This window comes from Schistocerca gregaria, chromosome 3 (assembly GCF_023897955.1).
Source record: "Schistocerca gregaria isolate iqSchGreg1 chromosome 3, iqSchGreg1.2, whole genome shotgun sequence".
Taxonomy (NCBI): Eukaryota; Metazoa; Arthropoda; class Insecta; order Orthoptera; family Acrididae; genus Schistocerca; species Schistocerca gregaria.
This window is the reverse complement of record NC_064922.1, coordinates 723556977-723572648: the sequence shown is the minus strand read 5'-3', so window position 1 is coordinate 723572648 and position 15672 is coordinate 723556977. Positions and strand designations below refer to the sequence as shown.

Below are 15672 nucleotides of genomic sequence, written 5' to 3'. Positions count from 1 at the left end.
TGGACTTTCTTAAACTATAAAAGATGACATCCAGCTATAGAGTTGCGATTCTGAAGTCCATTTTCCATAGCTACACAATACTTTGCCAGACATGGGAGTCGAGGATCGTTATGATGCAGTCCTAGGCTGTTAAGTGTTGGATCTGCTGACCAATTACACGATTTTTTGTAGGTTTCCTACACAATATTAATATTAATAAGACAAACATATACGCACTTCGGATTTTCTAATGACACATACTTTCCTTAAGGTATAACAGTAATCTACTTTCATAAAAATATTGACTGGATAACTATCAAACGTTTGAGATACAGTAAACTTAACACACATCCTATCAGTTTTATTTCTTGGCACTCAGCTAATAAGTTAAATAAAAAAGGCACTTTTGGAATCTTTCTCCGCCCCCACACTCTTCAATAAATTTCTGCGGACATCCACAGACAGGAGCTAATGTCTCTTTCACGTCTGACATTTGGCTTTCGCTGTCTTGCAGAAGACAGTGAGTCGATAACCACAGCAATTTCCCGATTCAGTCTGCACTTCTGCTGATTTAAATCTGAAGATTCAGTATTTTCTCTGTTGAGTTCGCTTTTTTCTCACTTACTACTTCCCATTCTTTGTACATAAGTAGTGTATCTACCTGACTCAACACTGCCAGCACGAAAGTTAATATGATTCCGGGTGTTCAGTCAGTTGTTGTTTCCAATAGTGTATAAAACAAAACAACAACTCGGCTGAACACTCCGAAACACAACATTGATAAGTCACTGCGACAGAAGCTTAGAGATCACAGGGCGAAAGTTACCAACGCTTGCTGAAGTGGGTTAACTGGTTTACTTTATCGAGGTAGAATGAATGTGTTTACATGTGTTCCATTTGGTGCTGGATCTCGGCATGAACATGTGTACTGATTGATGCACACTTGACAAGCAATACAAATCAGTCTGCAGGAGCACTCATTAAAATTTTCTTGAAGAAAATAGCTAAATTCACCTAGGAAGACGATCGTACAGCGCTACAGGAAAAACATGTTCAAAAGAAATAACTTCTCGTTCTTGAATAAAACTTCTCACTAACCTCGCTTTAGCTAGACTTTCCTCCGATTTAGTTTTCGAACATATATTTTTTTTCTTCTCTTCGCTGTCGATGTACCACGAACAACAGTTTCCTCTTTGGTTCTCACATCTGTGAAAACCAGTCATTTTAAAATGATTGAATTAAACATAGCATTAATTACTGAAGGCGTATCTTATGTATGTCAGACTTTATGTCTTCAACAGACAATGATATCACTTCTTGGTCTGACCTGATTGATATAAGGAAAATACAAGAAAAACCTTGTCTCATGTCGTCAAACACAAGAAGTGTAATGAATTCAAAATAACAACTATTAATTCCAACGATTTCATCGATTCAAATCAAATCACTGTCATATTTTGTCAGTGCTTTTAACAAAATCATCCTTTCTTACGAGTTAATGCCTTAGGCTGTTTGCATGTTATGGTTTGAAGAACGATACACAGAGGTTATCGCTAGCCTTGATCGCGATAACCCACGCTTCTGCCATCAGCTATATCTCTCGTGACATGATAATACTGTTTCTGATACCAGGTTGATTCACTCTAACTTAAAACCTGATTAAATGTCTTCTATTTTGTCAACTAATGCACACCCAATGGAATTCTGTTTGTGTGTCGTTAGCTAGCATATTTCTTTCTGATTCTGTCGAGCCTAGATGACATACCATTCTGATGACCCTCATGAGAAGCCACAGATTTGATTTTGCAGCTAGCATCACCAGCTTCGGTTACTAAAATGTGGCAGGACAGACACCTACTGTTTCGTTATTCCCTTGAGTATTTATGTGACGTAGCCCTTCATCCTTACTTACAGATACGTAATGTCCTGAGCGATGGCACACAGACATGATGTGTGTATTTAAAGTATAATACGATAGATGCTCTTTTACATAAAGTGACAACGCGTTTGTTTCAGTGTCCTGCATTCAGTCAATGAATTCCTGAAAAGATTAAAATTCAGTCTCTTCTGGCGATGATGGAACTTCAGATTTCAACGCCAACTGATTAATATACCATCTCTTAGAAACTACTGAAGGATCGCACTATAGCACTATAGACATTTTATTTGCTTACTATAACTGTTCTCCGATGCATGTGTGTTTCTCTTGTTACACATGAAATAATGCTTCTGGTTTAACTGTTTGCCATATAAACTACATAAATGTTTGTAAAATCTTTGCATCCTCAACAGTGGATCGATATCACGAAATTTTCCTGGATTTGCCTGTGTCACGAGATTTCTCAGATCCTTATAGTAATCGTAGCTTTTTCCCACACTTTGAATATGTGTACTTTTCCCTTCATTCATAATATTTGTGATGGTACGATTCTAGTTCGAATTCAAGAAGGAATAAATTTTCTTTCTTTAACCACTGTAATATTAGTAATTTTCGCTTCACAAACATTAATATACGCTCAATAGTAAACGCCTGATGGCCTAAAGTTATCGAACAATTGTAAAGTAAAAGAAATGAACCATCGCATTGCAGCGACAGAATCTACTATTCATTATCTTTGCCGTTCTTTCGCGGTACCTGTAAATCTCTATGTACATGTAACGATTAATGATAAAAAAATACTGTTGTTTCAAGACAAATGAGGCATTGGGCGCCTCACCGTTTACCGAACTAGTTGCGTTCCGCATCGGTATTTTATATTTTATGTGAAAATATTCAATAAATGTGCTATCTGTTATTTTTCCAATCAGAAAACATATAGTTTCTTGTAATTGATTACGAACAGACAGCATCAAGAGGACATTTTGACTGTTATGTATAAAGTATTTAACTACAATGGTTACTTTATTGTAATTTAATATGAAAAGGTACGTAGCATCAAAAAAACGTGTGCCAAAAATAAGTGTTCTTATTTTAGTAAATTAACCTTGATGATTTCCATCTCCTCATTTACTTGAATGATAATTATTTTGTGTTAGTTCACCACCAGAAATTACGATCACGCTGATGGGCCGAACGTACCATGAGGCAGAAAGAACATTATCGTTTTCCTATTATTTCTGAATCAACTCTTTTTTTTAAATTGTATAGTGTTGCATTTCTTTTAAAGTCTATAAATCTTCTGATCCCTTAGTGGCCCACCAAAATATTAACTTTTTCGACATTTTTCAAACAAATATAAAATAACAATTCCACACACACAAATAAAGAAAAGATGTTATGTGGACATGTGTCCGGAAACGCTTAATTTCCATGTTAGAGCTCATTTTAGTTTCGTCAGTATGTACTGTACTTCCTCGATTCACCGCCAGTTGGCCCAATTGAAGGAAGGTAATGTTGACTTCGGTGCTTGTGTAGACATGCGACTCATTGCTGTACAGTACTAGCATCAAGCACATCAGTACGTAGGATCAACAGGTTAGTGTTCATCACGAACGTGGTTTTGCAGTCAGTGCAATGTTTACAAATGCGGAGTTGGCAGATGCCCATTTGATGTATGGATTAACACGGGGCAGTAGCCGTGGCGCGGTACGTTTGTATCGATACAGATTTCCAGAACGAAGGTGTGCCGACAGGAAGACGTTCGAAGCAATTGATAGGCGTCTTAGGGAGCACGGAACATTCCAGCTTATGACTCGCGACTGGGGAAGACCTAGAACGACGAGGACACCTGCAATGGACGAGGCAATTCTTCGTGCAGTTGACGATAACCCTAATGTCAGCGTCAGAGAAGTTGCTGCGGTACAAGGTAACGTTGACCACGTCACTGTATGGACAGTGCTACGGGAGAACCAGTTGTTTCCGTGCCATGTACAGCGTGTGCAGGCACTATCAGCAGCTGACTGGCCTCCACGGGTACACTTCTGCGAATGGTTCATCTAACAATATGTCCATCCTCATTTCAGTGCAAACGTTCTCTTTACGGACGAGGCTTCATTCCAACGTGATCAAATTGTAAATTTTCACAATCAACATGTGTGGGCTGACGAGAATCCGCACGCAATTGTGCAACCACGTCATCAACACAGATTTTCTGTGAACGTTTGGGCAGGCATTGTTGGTGATGTCTTGATTGGCCCCATGTTCTTCCACCTACGCTCAATGGAGCACGTTATAATGATTTCATACGGGATACTCTACCTGTGCTGCTAGAACATGTGCCTTTACAAGTACTGCACAACATGTGGTTCATGCACAGTAGGGAGCTCCTGCACGTTTCAGTCGAAGTGTTCGTACGCTTCTCAACAACAGATTCGGTGACCGATGGATTGGTAGAGGTGGACCAATTCCCTCCTGACCTCAACCCTCTTGCCTTTCATTTATGGGGGCATTTGAAAACTCTTGTCTACGCAACCCAGGTACTAAATGTAGAGACTCTTCGTGCTCGTATTGTGGACGGCTGTGATACAATACGCCATTCTCCAGGGCTGCATCAGCGCATCAGGGATTCCATGCGACGGAGGGTGGATGCATGTATCCTCGCTAACGGAGGACATTTTGAACATTTCCTGTAACAAAGTGTTTGAAGTCACGCTGGTACGTTCTGTTGCTGTGTGTTTCCATTCCATGGTTAATGTGATTTGAAAAGAAGTAATAAAATGAGCTCTAACAGGGAAAGTAAGCGTTTCCGGACACATGTCCACATAACATATTTTCTTTCTTTGTGTGTGAGCAATGTTTCCTGAAAGTTTGGCCGTATCTTTTTGTAACAACCTGTATACCGCCTATAGGGAAAGCGGTGAAACATCATACCTGTACGCTAAGTCACAGCGCAGACGAAAGTGTGCATTGAGTAATCGTAACAGACGGTCATTGAAGAGTAAAATAACAGGACAGCCTCAAAAGTCACTACAGAACAGAAGGTCGCACTCGCGAATACTGTCAGCACCAAAACAACACAAAGGGAGCTCCATAAGCTGGCAATTACAGGGCGAACTGGAATTCGAAAGCCACGCATCGGTGAAGCAGATGTCCTTAACGGGAAAACTACGTGCCGAAGCCATAAAACCTAGGCTACGGAGCAATGGAAGAATCTCATTTGGTCGGATGAGTCTTGTTTCACACTGTTTCCAACTTCCGGCCGAGTTTAAGTCCAAAGAGTGAATCATGGCGGGTTCGATTCCCGGCGGGGTCAGGGATTTTCTCTGCCTCGTGATGGCTGGGTGTTGTGTGATGTCCTTAGGTTAGTTAGGTTTAAGTAGTTCTAAGTTCTAGGGGACTGATGACCATAGATGTTAAGTCGCATAGTGCTCAGAGCCATTTGAACCATTTTTTTAAATCATGGCGGAGGTTCAGAGATAATTTAGTGAGCCATATTGTGATAGTCCATGGGGTCTTATGGTTGCTCTGCAAGGTTGTATTACTACCAAGGATCATGTGACCACTTGGGCTGGTCAGGTCTATCCCTTGGTAGAATGCCCCCCCATTGGTGAAGCTGTGTTCCAAGGCGACGAGGCCCCCATTCACAAAGTTCGTATCGCCTGGCCACCACAGCCACGTCATTACACCTTTGTGGTTTATTTTGGAGAGAAGGGTGCAATATCGCTATCCACCTACATTATCTTTACCTGAACTTGCTACTATTTTGCACGAAGAATGATATAAGACTTCTCTGAAAGCCGTATTTATCCAGTCCTAGATGACAGAAAACTTTTTGAATGCCAACGGTTTCCTACATTGTGTTGGGCACGGTAACTTATTGTGTTTATTGTGTTTCCACCTTTTTGTTCACCCGTGTGTTCTGGGCTTGGCAATGTTCATAAATGAATTGTCTCCCCTTCAATATCTGTACGCTGGAAATTCGCCTGTCGTGAGTTCTGTTCGAATTCGTACCTTTTTTGGGTTATTTCAGAATTTTACAATCACAGTTGAAAGCATAATTCGTGTCCTTTATGTTTCTGGGCACATCCCAACAACTTCCCAGCATCGTGGTGGTGGTGACCCTAACAACTATTCATTTGTTATCATTGTTCTATTTTAATTATGTAAATTTATTCTCAGATTATTTTATAATCTCGACGATTATATGTCAAAAGTAATTTTTATACACTGTTTGAATAAATATTATTTTATCATATCAAATTCTGTCATTCAGCAAGCATTAAAGTAAATTATTCAATTGAAGTGCCTTCTCCAGCCATAAGCAACAGGCGAAGCCCTGACGAGTTCAGGAACTTACCAATAAGGTTTTCCGGTATGTGCGGCAGTAGCCTATTAGCTTCATGGGAAGTAATCTATAATTTTAAATGATACGGGGTATAGCTGCAGCACCAGTCTAATTAGCATACCCACGGAGCACCTGATAAGCAAGAGATCATTTTCACAGCGTACTCGGCTACTGGGAAGCTCTTGAGGTCTGCATTTTACAATCTTTGTTTATTGAACTTTTTTTTTCTTGTTTTGGTCCATACCGCCTACTGCAAAATATGGGAACCAGAGTTCGCAAGAACAGGTGTGTTTCACAGGTCGAAGATGAAGGAGTGCTCTTAGCTCTTAAGATATGCATTTTAGAGCCCATGTTTACTGGACTTTTTTTTCTCCATTCTACCACCTCTGAAAGCTGCCTGCCCTACAATCATGGCAACAACAATACTAACGGTAGGCAAATGTTTGCAAATCCACATGCCACCTAGAGGCTCTAGCTGTAATCCAGTTCCATCTTCGGAAGGAAGTGTTTTGTTTCTAGAATAACGACTAATACACGTTTGCGCACTGCCCTTGTGGGAGAAGGTATAAGTTGCGTTAGACAAACCCAATATCAGTGTGATTCCCCACTCTTCAATAAGACGAGGAAGAAATAAACAATATGTGTGTTATTATACGCACACCATGTCGTGGCAGTTTTGGCAGGGAGTTTTTTGAACTATAGTTGCATGAGGTACCGGTAGAGGTCGGGCGTGAACTACCTCTGCCAACCACAACAAACAATTGTGCTGCAGCCACTACCAAATACTTTATTACTCGAATTTGCCTTGAGTTGCAGACTGATTTTTTTCTTATTATGAAATGAATGAAGAGACTAAACCTGGTGTTAAAATGGGTCGAATGTGACTCTCACCACAACAAAATGAATCAGCGGTCCCTATGACCGTTACGTCAGTTCTACTTTCGCGGGGGCACAGAACCCGGACGTAGGATGGCAGCCCTCCGAGAGGGAGGCGGTGTTATTTCCCCGAACCGCTCCTCTCCCCTCGGACAGTCGACTTCTTGTTTGTTTACCGTTTGTGACTCACTGCCACGACATTCTGTCTGCGTAATACCACCTCGCGCTTATCCAGTCGCCGACGTTGCCTCCGCACCACGGCATCAAGCTGTATCAGTGGTCGGATCAATGGAGCACGCAGCTGTGGTGTGGCGAATCGCCACCGCCAACCACATCGAAGGGCTCCAGACAGTGCAAAATCGGGCTTTGAAGCTCACCGTGCGTCTTCCACAGCTGTGTTTTCACGTGTCGGCTGCCTGAGGGCATAGGCATCAAATGGTTCAAATGGCTCTGAGCACTATGCGACTTAACTTCTGAGGTCATCAGTCGCCTAGAACTTAGAACTAATTAAACCTAACTAACCTAAGGACATCACACACATCCATGCCCGAGGCAGGATTCGAACCTGCGACCGTAGTGGTCGCTCGGTTCCAGAACCGCACGGCCACTCCGGCGGGCGCCACATGGGCATCAGATTCAGGCCCGCGCGAAAAGGTGGGTCTATTCCACAACCGGATCGTTAGGAAACTGGACCACCAAACGAACCACACGCCGACTACACGTTGTCCCGACATGCTGAGGGAGTAGCACTCCACACAACCACTGAGGAAGACATCGAAAACACAACTACCTAAGGCCAATCCATACAAGAGAAGCCACAACGGTTCCACCACACCGAGGAGAAGCGGGAATAGCACGCAAGTGCCTTGGCTGCCTCCAGTCAAGCCTGGAACACTTGCCATTAAACACGACTGCGAACACCTCTTGCTATTCCTCAACTACATAAATGACAATGTGAGCAGCCATCTTCGATGGTTTGCAGAGGATTCTGTCATTTATAGTCTTGTTAAGTCATCTGATGATAAAAAACAATTGCAAAATAATTTAGACACGTTATCTATATGGTGTGCCAACGACCTTGCCGCAGTGGTAACACCGGTTCCCGTCAGATTACCGAAGTCGCGCTGGGCTAGCACTTGGACGGGTGACCATCCGGTCTGCTGAACGCTGCTGGCAAGCGGGGTGCACTCAGCCCTTGTGAGGTAAACTGAGGAGTTACTTGATTGACAAGTAGCGACTTCGGTCTCGGAAACTGACATACGGCCGGGAGAGCGGTGTGCTGTCCACATGCCCCTCCATATCCGCACCCAGTGACGCCTGTGAGCTGAGGATGACACGGCGGCCGGTAAGTACCGTTAGGCCTTCGTGGCCTGTTCGGGAGGAGTTTAGTTAGTTTAGTTTATCTGTATGGTGCGAAAACTGGCAATTGACTCTAATAATGAATAGTGTGAAATCATCCACATGAGTACTAAAAGGAGCCCGCTAAATTTCGATTTCACGATAAATCTAAAGCCTGTAAACCTATCTAAATAATTAAGGATTACAGTTAGGAATAACTTGTATTGGATAGTCATGTGGATAATGCTGTGAGGAGACCAAACCAAAGACGGCAGATCGGCAGAACAATCAGAAAATATACAGGTCTACCAAAGAGACAGCTTACACTACGCTTGTCCACCCTCTTCTGGAGTTCTGCTGTGTGGTGTGGGATGAACATCAGTTAGGACTGACAGAAGACTTCAAAAAAGTTGCTGGAGTACGCCGCCGTGGTGTGGCGAAACGCCAACGCCAGCCACATCGAAAAGGTCCGGACGGTGGAAAATCGGATCCTGAAGCTCACCATAAGCGTTCCACAGCTGTGTTTTCTCGTGCCGGCTGCATGAGGACAAAGAAAGGCAGTTCGTTTTGTATTATCGCGAAACATGGGATACAGTGTCATGGATACACCAGCTGGTGTGCCAATCATTAAAACAAAGGCGTTTTTCGTTGCAGGAGGACCTTTTCACTAAATTTCAGTTACCAGTATCAAATTTCTCCTTTCGCCCCACAGTGTAAAAATATTTTGTTGGCGTCCAGCTACATAGGTATAAATTACCAGCATATTAGAATAAGAGAACTCAGATCTCTCAAGGAAAAATTTAAATGTTCGTTTTGCCCGCGCACTGTTCGGGAGCGGAACGGTAGAGAAGTAGCTTGATGGTGGTTCGTTGAATCCTCTGCCATGCATTTAACTGTGAATTTCAGAGTAATCATGTAGATGTATACGAAGGCACAGTACAAAGTAATGGCCAACTGTGAATGCTGTACGAATCAATGATTAATCAAAGGTGCAGTAACAAGGCATGTTTTATCATTGCTCTGGAGAACTAATAATCTGCCTTTCCCTATATTCTCGCCATTGAAACTATATGCCTTGAGAATGTAGCTCATCACACCAGTTATTTAAATAACAGCACTGAGAGGACTGTCACCGTCTGATTGTGCCAGAGAATATGAGGTGGACTGGACATTTTGCATCTTATTATTACATAAATCTTGAGAAAAAGGAGCATAAGCTGTTAATGTTTCCCACAAATACTGTTCTTCCACATGTGTTCCTGCAAGAGATAGATGAGATTTACGCTACCCTAACCTAAATTCGCTATCAAAGTCATTCCACTCTCGAATAGCACAAGATAAAAATGAGCAATGCCTTTGTTAAACTGCTAAATCTTTACGTATCTCATTGTGCTGTGTATAATATTGTTAAGCAAAGTAGACATGGAAGTATTAAACACACTTATCGTCCCATGAACCCCATGAACCATGGAAATTAACGTTGGTGGGGAGGCTTGCTTGCCTCACCGGTACAGATAGCCGTACCGTAGGTGCGACCAAAACGGAGGTGTATCTGTTGAGAGGCCAGACAAACGTGTGGTTCCTGAAGATGGGCAGCAGCCTTTTCAGTAGTTGCAGGGGCAACAGTCTGGATCATTGACTGATCTGGCCTTGTAACACTAACCAAAACGGCCTTGCTGTACTGGTACTGCGAACGAATGAAAGCAAGGGGAAACTACAGCCGTAATTTTTCCCGAGGGCATGCAGCTTTACTGTATGGTCAGATGATGATGGCGTCCTCTTGGGTAAAATATTCCGGAGGTAAAATAGTCCCCCATTCGGATCTCTGGGTGGGGACTACTCAGGAGGACGTTGTTAAAAGGAGAAACAAAACTGGCGTTTACGGATCGTAGCGTAGAATGTCAGATCCCTTAATCGGGCAGGTAGGTTAGAAAATTTAAAAAGGGAAATGGATAGGTTAAAGTTAGATATAGTGGGAATTAGTGAAGTTCGATGGCAGGTGGAACAAGACTTCTGGTAAGGTAAATACAGGGTTATAAACACAAAATCAAATAGGGGTAATGCAGGAGTAGGTTTAATAATGAATAGGAAAATAGAAATGCGGGTAAGCTACTACAAACAGCATAGTGAACGCATTAAGATTGACATGCATTAAGATAGACACGAAGCCCACGCCTATAACAGTAGTACAAGTTTATATACCAACTAGCTCCGCAGATGACGAAGAGAGTGATGAAATGTATGATGAGATAAAAGAAATTATTCAGATAGTGAAGGGAGACGAAAATTTAATTGTCAAGGGTAACTGGAACTCGGTAGTAGGAAAAGGAAGAGAAGGAAACTTAGTAGGTGAATGTGGAATGGGATTGAGGAATGAAAGAGGAAGCCGCCTGGTGGAATTTTGCACAGAGCATAACTTAATCATACCTAACACTTGGTTCAAGAATCATAAAAGAAGATTGTATACATGGAAGAAGCCTGGAGATACTAGAAGGTCTCAGATAGACTATATAATGGTAAGACAGAGATTCAGGGACGAGGTTTTAAATTGTAAAACATTTCCAGGGGCAGATGTGGACTCTGATCACAATCTATTGATTATGAACTGTAGATTAAAACTGAAGAAATTGCAAAAAGGTGGGAATTTAAGGAGATGGGACCTGGAAAAACTCAAGGAGCTACAGGGTGAGCATTAGGGAACGATTGACAAGAATGGGGAAAGAAATACAGTAGAAGAAGAATGGGTAGCTTTGAGAGATGAAATAGTGATGGTAGCAGAGGATCAAGTAGGTAAAAAGACGAGGGCTAATAGAAATCCTTGGATAACAGAAGAGATACTGAATTTAATTGATGAAAAGAGAAAATATAAAAATGCAGTAAATGAAGCAGGCAAAAAGAAATACAAACGTCTCAAAAATGAGATCGACAGGAGGTGCAAAGTGGCTAAGCAGAGATGGCTAGAGGACAAATGTAAGGATGTAGAGGCTTATCGCATGAGGGGTAAGATAGATACCGCCTACAGGAAAATTAATGAGACCTTTGGAGAAAAGAGAACCACTTGCATGAATATGAAGAGCTCAGATGGAAACCCAGTCCTAAGCAAAGAAGGGAAAGCAGAAAGGTGGAAGGATTATACAGAGGGTCTATACAACAACAATGTTCTTGAGGACAATGTTATAGAAATAGAAGAGAATGTAGATGAAGATGAAATAGGAGATATGATACTGCGCGAAGAGTTTGACAGAGCACTGAGAGACCTGAGTCGAAACAAGGCCCCGGGAATAGACAACATTCCATTAGAACTACTGACAGCCTTGGGAGAGCCAGTTCTGACAAAACTCTACCATCTGGTGAGCAAAATGTATGAGACAGGCGAAATACCCTCAGACTTCAAAAAGAATATAATAATTCCAATCCCAAAGAAAGCAGGTGTTGATAGATGTGAAAATTACGGAACTATCAGTTTAATAAGCCACGGCTGCAAAATACTAACACGAATTCTTTAGAGACGAATGCAAAAACTAGTAGAAGCCGACCTCGGGGAAGATCAATTTGGTTTCAGTAGAAATGTTGGAACACGTGAGGCAATACTGACCCTACAACTTATCTTAGAAAATAGATTAAGGAAAGACAAACCTACGTTTCTAGCATTTGTAGACTTAGAAAAAGCGTTTGACAATGTTGACTGGAATACTCTCTTTCAAATTCTGAAGCTGGCAGGGATAAAATACAGGAAGCGAAAGGCTATTTACAATTTGTACAGAAACCAGATGGCAGTTATAAGAGTCGAGGGACATGAAAGGGAAGCAGTGGTTGGGAAGGGAGTGAGACAGGGCTGCAGTGTATCCCCAATGTTATTCAATCTGTATATTGAGCAAGCAGTAAACGAAACAAAACAAAATTCGGAGTAGGAATTAAAATCCATAGAAAAGAAATAAAAACTTTGAGGTTCGCCGATGACATTGCAATTCTGTCAGAGATAGCAAAGGGCCTGGAAGAGCAGCTGAACGGAATGGACAGCCTCTTGAAAGAAGGATATAAGATGAACATCAACAGAAGCAAAACGAGGATAATGGAATGCAGTCGAATTAAATTGGGTGATGCTGCGGGAATTGGATGAGGAAATGAGACACTTAAAGTAGTAAATGAGTTTTGCTATTTGGCGACCAAAATAACTGCTGATGATCGAAGTAGAGAGGATATAAAATGTAGGCTGGCAATGGCAAGGAAAGCGTTTCTGAAGAAAAGAAATTTGTTAACATCGAATATAGATTTAAATGTCAGGAAGTCGTTTCTTAAAGTATTTGTTTGAAGCGTTGCCATGTATGGAAGAGAAACGTGGACGATAAATAGTTTAGACAAGAAGAGAATAGAAGCTTTTGAAATTTGGAGCTACACAAGAATGCTGAAGATTAGATGGGTAGGTCACATGACTAATGAGAAGGTATTGAATAGAATTGGAGAGAAGAGAAATTTGTGGCACAACTTGACTAGAAGAAGGGCTCGGTTGGTAGGGCATATTCTGTGTCATCAAGGGATCACCAGTTTAGTATTAAGGCAGCGTGGAGGGTAAAAATCGTAGAAGGAGATCAAGAGATGAATACACTAAACAGATTCAGAAGGATGTAGGTTGCAGTAGGTACTGGGAGATGAAGAAGCCTGCACTGGATAGAGAAGCATGGAGAGCTGCATCAAACCAGTCTCTGGACTGAAGACCACAACAACAACAACAACATCGTCCCATACAGAGTGCTGATAATTAATGTTGTAAACGCATATAGTTGAAAGTACACGACACAAGAAGCAAAAAAGTCTGAGCAAACGTAAGTCTACAAAAAAACCGTTTGCGAGATAACTGCTACTTTGTGGTTCACAGCCACTACTGACGTGATTCTGAGTAAATACCACATGCTGTTCTATGGTGTTGGCTTTGTTTACATTTTAGAGCTGTGGAGCTGTAAACAGAATGGATACGGCAGTACAGTACACAATATGACGCCACTCAGGTCAGTTACTTGCGAGCATCAGTCGTGCTGTACGAGTATTGGTGGTAACACATAACATTACAGTACCCAGGAATATGCGGATACGCATTTCATGTGCGGTAATACCAACGGCAGTGCATGGGAGGCACCACGCGCAGCATTCCCTGCCTGAAGGCACCCTGACAGTCGAACATTCACATGGGTGCATCCGTGCCTCCGAGAAACTGGGAGCTTTGCACATGCAGCAGGAGCGATAGTCTTGCACGAAATACACCTGTGCTTGATGATGTGGTGCTGGAAACGGTCGAACACTCTCCAGGAATCTCGACAAGTAGACTTGCCACACACATTTATGGGATGAGCCACAGTAGTGTCTGGAGAATAATGCATCACTGTGCAGTGCACCCGTGTTACCTCCAACGAGTTCAGCGTCTTACTGAGGTGGACACTGGTGTTAGACTAACGCTCTGTGATCGGCTGCAATAAAGAGCTGTGGGCAACCCAAAGTTTGATAATAACATTTTATTCATTGATGAAGCAGGGTTCAGTAGTGTTAGCGTGTTTCATTACCATAATTCCCACGTTTGGAGCCATCTAGGCTCCAACACGCGTGCTGTGCATGAGTCGCCACATCAGCGACGTTTTTGAATGAAGATGTTACCAAAAAACTCAAGCAACGGAATTACCTTTGGTTTCTGCAGCATGATCTTGGAGGTTTGCTTGAGGATGCAACGGCAGAGGATGTGATACATGCATGGTGGAGCATCGGCACATTTTGCTGCTATGGTCAAAAAATGGCTCTAAGCACTATGGGACTTAACATCTGAGCTCATCAGTTCCCTAGACTTAGAACTACTTAAACCCAACTTAACCTAAGGACATCACAAGCGTCCATGCCCGAGGCAGGATTCGAACCTGCGACAGCAGCAGCAGCACGGTTGCGGACTGAAGCGCCTATGGTCAGACGATATCTAACGCGCCGATACAGCCAAAAATGGACAACGCGAGGGTGATCCCACCGTGAATTCCAAGATCACCTGATCTGAAACACATGGGTTTCTGTGTTAAAGATGTAGTGCAGGCTACTCCGTTTAACACGGTTGAACAATTAGAGCAGAGACTTGTCACTGCTAGTCAAGAGTTTCGAAACGATCCAGGATGTTTGAAAGGATTCGAAACTCGTTGCGGTACGGGTACAAGCCTACATCAAGGTACAAGGGCGATACTCTAAACACCTCCTTTATCGTCCTAAGTCTTGGTGATAAAGTAAGTAAATAAAAATGTTTTCACCCTGTGTTTTACTGTTGTTACATATAGTTACATTCTAAATTACATTATTTTGTTTAATATTTTGTATATTTTCTGACATACTTGAAGCAACATATATGTACTTCGGGTCTTAACCAATAGAAGAAAAAAATATTTTATGGCGCATGTTAAGATTTTTTGTTCACGGGATTTTAAAAAGCAGGTTGCACTTCTTGCACATGGTTCTGCACTCTTCAAAGCAACATTTACAGGCATTCGTCGCCTCTGCGTACTGGGGAAGCTGATAACTGTGCTCATAGCGGCTCAGGTTTGGGGAAACAACTTCTTCGCTTGAACGTTTTGTCGTCAGATGCTGAACTGTCAGAGTTCACGGGCGTTCATCCACAGAACTGTGCACTTTATCAGCTCATTTGCAAAATTCATTCTAACATTTACTAGGACAATCTGTCATATTTTGAAACTCCTTCCTTTGCACAAGGTCTTTTGCACGTAATCAGATAGTTAACAATGGCTAATGGTTAAACGATACAATTGGCCACTTACAGGTACCATGTGGCTCTCTTCCAAAACAGGACTGATATTACCGAATGAGATTTTCACTCTTCAGCGGAATGTGCGCTGATATGAAACTTCCTGGCAGATTAAAACTGTGTGCCGGACCGAGACTCGAACTCGGGACCTTTGCCTTTCACGGGCAAGTGCTCTACCAACTGAGCTACCCAAGCACGACTCACGACCCGTCCTCACAGCTTTAATTCCGCCAGTACCTCGTCCTCTACCTTCCAAACTTTACAGAAGCTCTCGTGCTTGGGTAGCTCAGTTGGTAGAGCACTTGCCCGCGAAAGGCAAAAGTCCTGAGTTCGAGTCTCGGTCTGGCACGCAGTTTTAATCTGACAGGATGTTTCATATCAGCGCACACTGCGCTGCAAAGTGAAAATCTCATTTTGGAAACATCCCTCAGGCTGTGAATAAGCCATGTCTCCGCAATGTAATTTCTTTCA

At 42.3% G+C, this 15672-nt stretch overlaps 1 non-coding gene across 1 annotated transcript; it reads right to left on the bottom strand.

The window, feature by feature from the left end:
- Positions 1–15322: 15322 nt before the first annotated feature.
- On the bottom strand, positions 15323–15397 carry Trnas-uga (transfer RNA serine (anticodon UGA)). The gene has a single exon. It is a non-coding gene; the product is annotated as a tRNA-Ser (tRNA).
- Positions 15398–15672: the final 275 nt, after the last annotated feature.